Below are 9,229 nucleotides of genomic sequence, written 5' to 3' on the forward strand. Positions count from 1 at the left end.
CAGTGTTTTGCCAGAGAAGCAGGGAAAGAAGACGGAGTGTGGCGAGCAAGTTGGGGGAGCATGACTGAGAAGGCTGCAGCCGCTCGCAAAGCTGACGGCTGGGACCTACAGGGCATCTGCACCGAAGAAACGTGAAGCTGTGCATCTCCGCAGGGTCCCTCTGGAGGGTGCGTGTATTGCCCAGTCCCAGCTCCTCTTGGTCAAGGATGGTCCCATGGGGTAGCTCCTCCACCATGGCAGGTCACGTATTTATTGGTGCCGAGGAGTTCCTTGGCAACTACAAGGAATCCCTGGGATCGGGGGCAGGGTGCAACCAGCTGTGCCCGTGGGGGACCTGAGGGGCCTGGGTGACAGCGGGACCCTCTGTAGTAGCAGCAGCAGCAGCGACCTGATTCCATAACCATGGGACAGTGCCAGTCGCCCTGGGGGTGGTGCATAAGCCAGTTTTCATGCAACTACTATTTTGGTAACTAGGATATTGTGGTCTGGTCCTTTAATTGGTTTTTCTCATTCAAATTTTTAACAACTAAGAGCGCTTTCCAGGTCTCTGTTTACACTTTTCTCAGAGCATCCTTTTCTTGTTTTAAGGCAGTAATACTTTCTCAAGATCCGTGAGAATATTCGTTAGATCTTTAAAGTTTTCTGCTGTGGGGAGCAATCTGCATAGTGGTTAAGAGGATGGACTCTAGAACCAGACACACTGGGTTTGAATCTCAGCTCTGTTATGACTTTGTGGACTTGGGGAACTTTCTGTCTTAGGTTTTTTTTTTTTTTCGTTTTCTTTCTTTTTCTTTTTTTTTCTCTTCAAACAAATAGATAATGCTTGTTATACAAAAGTTCACTAATTGCCAAGCTACCAGTTTGTTAAACTTAGAAAAAGTGTTAACTTATTTTACAACTCTAAAAGGAGAACTTTACATTCCTATGACTCAAGCTAACTGACATCCGGGTTCTAAAAGTTGTGAATCAGGGGTTTAAAAAATGTCACTCTAACATTGTCCCAATTAATTTTGATATGCCATAAACCAAACCTTCTAAATGTTTTGTGCATTCAGTGAAATAATGTTTCTAACATAAACTTATTTAAATAGCTTTGACATCAGTAATAGGCCAACCTGTAAACTAACTGCCCTCTTAGTATAAACAGGAAATAATAACGGCAATGTCAGTGTGGAATGTAACATCTCCCAATTCACATGCAATTGTAATGAATAATCAATCGATTAGGCTAGTGATATTTAAAGAACGTAGTTGTCACTGTGTTTCCCAGAATAACTGAATATTAACATTCTCATCAACTGTGTGCCAAGTTCATTATCTCATATTCTTCTGTAGTCTCTTTGTCTGCAGATTGGAATAGCCCCATGTGGAATATGAAGCAGTGGCCCAGAACTTGATGATCCTACATCTTTGGGCCATTCTTTCCAACCTTTGGTAAAAGTTTTGTAAAACCTAGAGGGATCTACTAACATTTTTTCACTCTTTTCTTGTAATTTTTCCAGTCTTTTTTGTTCTACCTTTACCTTTTCCTTTGCCTGTCTATCTAGAATTTTCAGTTCAAGTTTATGTAAATCTCTTTCTTGAAACCTGAAAATTGCATCGGCAACAGTTTTCCTTTTTCTGCCTTGTCTAACTTTTCACTTATTTCTTTTTCAAGCCTCACAAGTTCTTCCTCTTTTTAATTCTTCTTCTCGATGTAACGTAATAATAGTTATCTTAGTCTAAACTGGCGTTGGTGCTCTTCTGCTACTTTTGCTCTTCCTTTTCTTCTTCTTTTAAGTTCTCTTAAATATGAGAAACATATCTCATTGACATTTAGATACTTTTCTGTTCTTCCCAAGCTTCAACTGACAATTTATGATTCTTCTTTGTTCCTGTTTTTCCTTTCATCATCTTCTTGTTTATTGTGAAAAAGCATAGTTATATTCTCTTTCTTTAACTTGACCATTTCCTCTTTTTTTTTTTTGCTGCTTTTAGCGTTCCAATTCTGAATAGATTCTTTCTTTTTTCTACAGTCAGAAATTTTTGTATAATTTCTCATGTTGTTGCACTTAATGCTGTGTTCTTTCAGGATAAGGTTCTAGAATTTCTCCCATAAATATTGTCTTCTCTTTATGTTTGTTTCTCACTTTTACAAAGGTCTGATGATCCAAGTCATCCAGTGCCCTTGTTGCCCTCCTGTTTGCTGAAAGAATTTTTCAAAATCTACCATTTCTGCTAGAAGAGTATGCGATGGTACTTTGTCTACATGAACCTTACTTGACATTGTTCTGAAAGCTCTCTGCATTTCTGAGTGACCCAAAGTCCACATGTCAATTTTTCTGGATACGGCAGTCAACTCAGTTTTAGTTGTTTTCTTTAATAAGCTCTTCATATATCAGTCTCTGCTCTTATCTAAAAGTGCTTATTGCATTTTCCATTTTTTCCATTATTCCTCTGAGCTTTCAGCAAAATCAGTCTAAGTGTCACTTGTTTTAACTGATGGTGAAGTCTCTTTACATCATTATGTATTTTGGCCAATTGTTGCTGGACTCTTGCTTTTTCAATTTTTCCTGCTGATAATTTATTTAAAATTTTTCCAGTACGCTATGCTCAATAATGAAGTCTTTTTTTTTTTTTTTTTTGGTGGTAGAGATAACCGTTTACCTTTTTCTATTAATAACTTGATTTTTAAAATTTTCTGCTGCATGTATGTTTTTTGCTTTTAGTCCAACTAGATTTCTGCTTTCAGATTTGAAGCTGAAAAGGTTGAATTCCATCCAAAGTACTAAAACATCCATCATTCTGTGTCATGACTACCGTGAGTGTGGCCATCTTTCTGGTAGAGTAACTGGGGCCACAGAGGGCCCACAGCCTAGAGTGTCATACAGAGGGCAGTACAGAGCCAGCAGATAGCTCCCTGCATGCAGACATGGGACTGTGGATGTGCCAGAGGGAGAGGGAGAGCTGTGCCTTAGTTTCTTCATTCATAAAGAGGAGCAGGAAGACACTGAGCCCACCTCCTCCCACAGGCACAGAAAAACTGCAATGACATACAGAGCAACTGTTGATGAGAACGACCTGAAGACTTTCCATGACTAAAAGTTTAAAGAAGGTACCACAGTGAGACGGCTAAGAGAGGAGGAGACACTATATATGGTCAAGACCCACACTCCCAGGTAGGTGATTAACAAATGAGGGGATAACCACAATTTCAGAGGTTCTCCCCAAGGAGCAAGGGGTACAAACCCCACCACAGCCTCCCCAGAATGTCTGGCTTTGAAGACCAGAAGGACTTGTATATGGCAGAGCCAGAGGGCTATGAGAAACAGACTCCTCTCTTAAAGGGTGCACACAAAATCTCACATGCTTTCAGGGAAGAAGCAGTAATTTTAAATTAAGTAAGTGGCCTGGGTCAGACCCACTTGCTGTTTTTGGAAAGCATCACAGAGAAGCAGGAGACAACTGTGACCCCGCTGGGGATATAGACATGGCCACAGCCGTATTTGGGAGTTTGTTCTACCATGAGGAAGCTGGTACTGCCAAGTAACATTTGGAGTCCTCTCTTAGCCTATTAGCGCTAGGGACTTGCCCACCCACCAGTAGGTGACAATAGCTCTGGCATGCCCCAGGCCACACAGCCCACTGCACCAGGACCTGGCACCACCAACCAGCAAGCTGGCATCAACCCTGGGGGCAGTACACCAGGACCTGGTCATACTTACCAGTGGACTGTCACCAGCCCTGGGGCCCCCTGAGCCTCACAGCCAGCTGCTCCGGGACCTGGCCCTGCCTATCAGTGGCTTGGAAGCCACTCCACAAGGCAGAACCTGGTAGTAAACTGGGCAAGAGGCCAGCCGTGCATTACCAGCACATCCAAAATAGTTGGCTCCACCGCAGTCGAAGGGCCCACACAGCCCACACAGGGGCACCCTAGAGCATATAGCTCTGGTGACCAGAGGGAAGTGTGCTGCCAGGCATCAGAAGATGACTCAGACCTAAGGACATTTCTCAAGGATTGGAAGTGTAACCAATATATGTAATACAGAGAAATAAACAGAGAATTAGGCAAAATGACAAGACAAAGGAATATGTTCCAAACAAAGGAACAGGACAGAATCTCAGAAAAAGAACTAAATGAAGTTGAGATAAGCAATCTACCAATAAAGAGTTCAAGGTAAGAATCATAAAGATGCTCAATGAACTTGGGACACAGAAGTTTAACAAAGGGTTGGATACATAAAGAACCAAACAGAGCTGAAGAATATAATAACTGAAATAAAAAATACACTGCAAGGAATCAACAGTAGATTAGATGATACAAAAAAACAGATAAGCAGTCTGGAACACAGAGTAGTGGAAATCTACCAGGCAGAACAGAAAAAAAGAATTTAAAAAAATGAAGATGGTTTAAGGAACCTCTGGGATAACATCAAGCATACAAACATTTGCATATAGGAGTTCCAGAAGGAAAACCGAGATAGAAGAGCAAAGAAATTATTTCAAGACATAGTAGGTGAAAACTTCCCTAACCTGGGAAAGGAAACAGACATCCAGGTCCAGGAAGCACAGAGATTATCAAACAAAATGAATTCAAAGACATCCACACCAAGACATACTATAATTAAAATGGCAAAAATTGGGCTTCCCTGGTGGTGCAGTGGTTGAGAGTCCGCCTGCCGATGCAGGGGACGCGGGTTCGTGCCTCGGCCCGGGAAGATCCCACATGCCACAGAGCGGCTGAGCCTGCGCGCCCGAGGCCTGTGCTCCGCAACGGTAGACGCCACGGCAGTGAGAGGCCCGCGTACGGCAAAAAAAAAAAAAAAAAAAAAAAAAAAAAAAAATGGCAAAAATTAAGGTACAGAGTCGTAAAAGAAGCAAAAGAAAACAACTAGTCACTTACAAGGCAAATCCCATAATACAGTCAGCTGACATTTCAGCAGAAACTATAGGCCAGAAGGAGTAGCACAATATTTTTAAGGTGATGAAAGGAAAAAGAATAATAGAACCAAGAATATTCTACCTGGCAAGCTGTTATTCAGATTTGAAGGGACAGATAAAGAGTTCTGTAGACAAGGAAAAGCTAAGAATTCAGCACCACTAAACTGACTTTATAAGAAATATTAAAGGGACTTCTCTAAGTGGAAAATAAAAGACTACAACTAGAAATATTAAAATTACAAAAGGAAAATCTCATTGGTAAAGGTGAACATACAGCAAAGGAGTAGTACAACGACTTGTAAAGCTAGTAGGAAGGTTAAAAGACCTTTATAGGTGAAATAGTGAATAGTGAAATGATCTGAATTTGTATCCCAAATAAATAGTTAAGGGATAATACAAAACAAAAAGATATAAAATATGATGTAAAATACATTAAACATAGCTGGAGGGGGCAGGAAGTAAAAGTGCAGGGTTGTTAGAATGTGTTTGAACTTAAGAGCTCATCAATTGAAAATAATCATTCGTATTTATACAGTAAGTCCCCTACATATGAGTTGCAAACTTTCAAAGATGCAAACCTGTGTTCACATGTCCAATCACATAAGCTAGTTGACATGCCAGGTGTACATTGTCATGGGTGTGCATCCTCTACAAGTGGTTGTGCTTTTGTGTACTTTATAGAACTGTGCAGAGTACAGTAGTACAGTATTTCAAGCCCAGGATGTCTGGAAGCAAGCATAAAAGCAGCAGTGATGTCACTGGTACTGAACGTCAGTCATGAGTGAAAGTGCAGCTTGCCCTCCATCTGCTATTGCTGACGATCCTTCAGCTCTATCTCCCACCTCCTCTCCCTCCTCCAGTCAGTAACTCTTCTTGCCTGTTCACTAGACGCCAGCCCCTGTATGCCAGCTGTTGTACTGTACTACTGTAGTTTTCAAGGTACTCTAAGATTAAAAATGTTTTCTTTATTTTTTGTCTTTGTTTTTTATGTATTATTTGTGTGAAAAGTATTATAAACCTATTGTAGTACAGTACTACATAGCCGACTATGTTAGTTGGGTACCTAGGCTAACCTTTTTGGAATTATGAACAAATTGGACTTACGAATGTGGTCTTAGAGCAGAAATCATTCGTATGTAGGGGGCTTGTTGTATATGAACCTCATGATAATCACAAATCAAAAACCTATAGTCAATACAAACAAAGAGAAAGGACTCCAAACATAACACTAAAGATACTCATCGAGTCAGGAGGAAAGAGCAAAAGAAGGAACAAAACACTACCAAAACAACCAAAAACAATTAACATTTTGGCAATAAGTACATACCTATCAGTGATTACTTTAAATGCAAATGGGCTAAATGCTCTGATAAAAAGACATACAGTGGCTGAATGGATACAAAAACAAGACCCATATATATGCTGCCTATAAGAGACTCACTTCACACCTAAAAGCATACGCAGACTGAAAGTGTGGGGAGGGGAAAAGGTATTCCAGGCAAATGGAAATGAGAAGAAAGCTGGAATAGCAACACTTATATTTGATAAGATAAACTTTAAAACGAAGACTGTAATGAGACAAAGAAGGACATTACATAATGATAAAGGGATCGATCCAACGAAACATAACAATTGTAAATATGTATGCACCCAACATTGGATCACCTATGTAGATAAAGCAAATATTAACGTGAAGGGACAAATTGACAGTAACAAAATAATATTAGGAGGCTTTAACACTTTTATTTACATCAGTGGACATCTGGAAAATCAAAAAGGAAACACTGGCCTTAAATGACACATTAGACCAAGTTAAATTAATAGATATATATAGAACATTTCACCCCCAAACAGAATAATACATTCTTTTAAAGAGCACATGGAACATTCTCCAGGATAAATCACATGCTAGGCCACAAAACAAGCTTCAGTAAATTTAAGAAAATTGAAATTATATAGGGATCTTTTCCAACCACAGCTCTAAGAGACTAGAAATCAACTACAAGAAAAAAACTGCAAAGAACACAAACGTGGAGGCTAAACAATATGCTACTAAAATGGATCACTGAAGAAATTTTTAAAAATACCTGGAGACAAATGAAAATGAAAACACAATGATCCAAAATCTGGGACAGAGTAAAAGCAGTTCTAAGAAGTTTATAGTGATAAAAACCTACCTCAGGAAACAAGAAAAATCTCAAATAAACAACCTAACCTTACATCTAAAGGAACTAGAAAAATAAACAAAACCCAAAGTTAGTAGAAGGAAAGAAATAATAAAGATTAGAGCAGAAATAAATGAAAGAGACGAAAAAGACAATAGAAAAAAATTAATGAAAGTATGAGCTGGTTCTTTGAAAAGATAAAGTATTGATCATTGATAAAACTTTAGCCAGGTTCATGAAGAAAAGAAATAGAGGGCTCAAATAAATAAATTCAGAAATGAAAGAGAAGGCATTACAACTGACAACACAGAAATACAAAGGATTATAAGAGATTACCATAAAAAATGGTATACCAGTAAAATGGACACTCTAGAAGAAATGGACAAATTCCTAGAAGTGTACAAACTCCTAAGACTGAATCAGGAACAATTAGAAAATATGAACAGACTGATTTCTAGTAAAGAAATTGAATCAGTAATTTAAAAAAAAACCCTCCCACTCTCAACAAACAAAAGCCCAGGACCAGATAGCTTCACAGGTAAATTCTACCAAACATTTAAAGTATTCCAAAATATTAAAGTGAAAGGAACACTTTCAAACTCATCCTACAAGGCCAGCATTACCCTGGTACCAAAACCAGACAAAAAGACACCACAAAAAAAGAAAATTATAGGCCAATATCCCTCATGAACATAGATACAAAAATTCTCAACAAAATATTAGCAAGCTAATTTCAATAATACATTAAAAGGATCATACTCCATGATCAAGTGAAATTTATCTCAGGGATGCAAGGATTTTTCATATCCACAAATCAATCAATGAGATACACCACATTAACAAATTGAAGAATAAAAATCATATGATCATCTCAATAGATGCAGAACAAGCTTTTCACAAAATTCAACATCCATTTATGTTTAATAACAAACCTACAGCCAACATCATACTCAGTGGTGAAAAGCTGAAAGCATTTCCTCTAAGATCAGGAACAAGACAAAGATGCCTACTTTCACCACTTTTATTCAACACAGTATTGGAAGTCCTAGCCACAGAAATTAGTCAAGAAAAAGAAAAGGAATCCAAATTGGAAAGGAAGAAATAAAACTGTCACTTTTTGCAGAGTGACATGATATTATATATAGAAAATTCCTAAAATGCCACCAAAAAAGTATTAGAACTATTAATAAATCAATTCAGTAAAGTTGCTTTATACAAAATTCATATACTTAAATCAGTTGCAATTCTTTACAGTAACAATGAATCAGAAAGAGAAATTTTTAAAATTCCCACTTACAATTGTATCAGAAAGAATAAAATACTTGGGAATATACCTAACTAAGGCAATAAAAGACTTGGACTTGGAAAACTGTGAGACTCTGATGAAAGAAATTGAAGACAGCACAAATAAATGGAAAGATATACTGTGTTCGTGGACTGGGAGAGTTAATATTGTTAAAATGACCATACTACCCAAGGCAATCTACATTCAGTGCAATCCCTATCAAAGTACCAATGGCATTTTTCATAGAACTAGAACAAATAATCCTAAAATTTGTATAGAAACACAAAAGACTCCAAATAGCCAAAACAATCTTAAGAAAGGACAGAGCTGGAGGTATCGTATTCCTTAATTTCAAACTATACTACAAAGCTACATTAACCAAAACTGAATGGTACTGGCACAAAAACAGACACATAGGTCGATGGAACAGAATAGAGATCCCAGAAATAAACTCATGCTGATATGGGCAATTAATCTATGACAAAGGAGCCAAGAATATACAGTGGAGAAAAAACAGTCTCTTCAATAAGTGGTGTTGGGAAAACTGGAGAGCTATATGCAAAAGAATTAAACTACACTGCTTTCTCACACCATATACAAATATAAACTCAAAATGGGTTAAAGACTTTAAATGTAAGACCTGAAACCATAAAACCCCTAGAAGAAAATATAGGCAGTACACTCTTTGACATCAGTCTTAGCAGTATTTTTTTTTTTTGGATATGTCTCTTCAGGCAGGGGAAACAAAAGCAAAAATTAACAGATGGTACTACATTAAATCTAAAAGCTTTTGTACAGCAAAGGAAACTATCAACAAAACAAAAAAGCAGGCTGTGAATGGGAGAAGATATTTGTAAAT

At 38.0% G+C, this 9,229-nt stretch overlaps 1 pseudogene; it reads right to left on the reverse strand.

Moving 5' to 3' along the window:
• Positions 1-1,205: 1,205 nt before the first annotated feature.
• On the reverse strand, positions 1,206-3,144 carry LOC116763579 (annotated as a pseudogene).
• Positions 3,145-9,229: the final 6,085 nt, after the last annotated feature.

This window comes from Phocoena sinus, chromosome 12 (assembly GCF_008692025.1).
Source record: "Phocoena sinus isolate mPhoSin1 chromosome 12, mPhoSin1.pri, whole genome shotgun sequence".
Taxonomy (NCBI): domain Eukaryota; kingdom Metazoa; phylum Chordata; class Mammalia; order Artiodactyla; family Phocoenidae; genus Phocoena; species Phocoena sinus.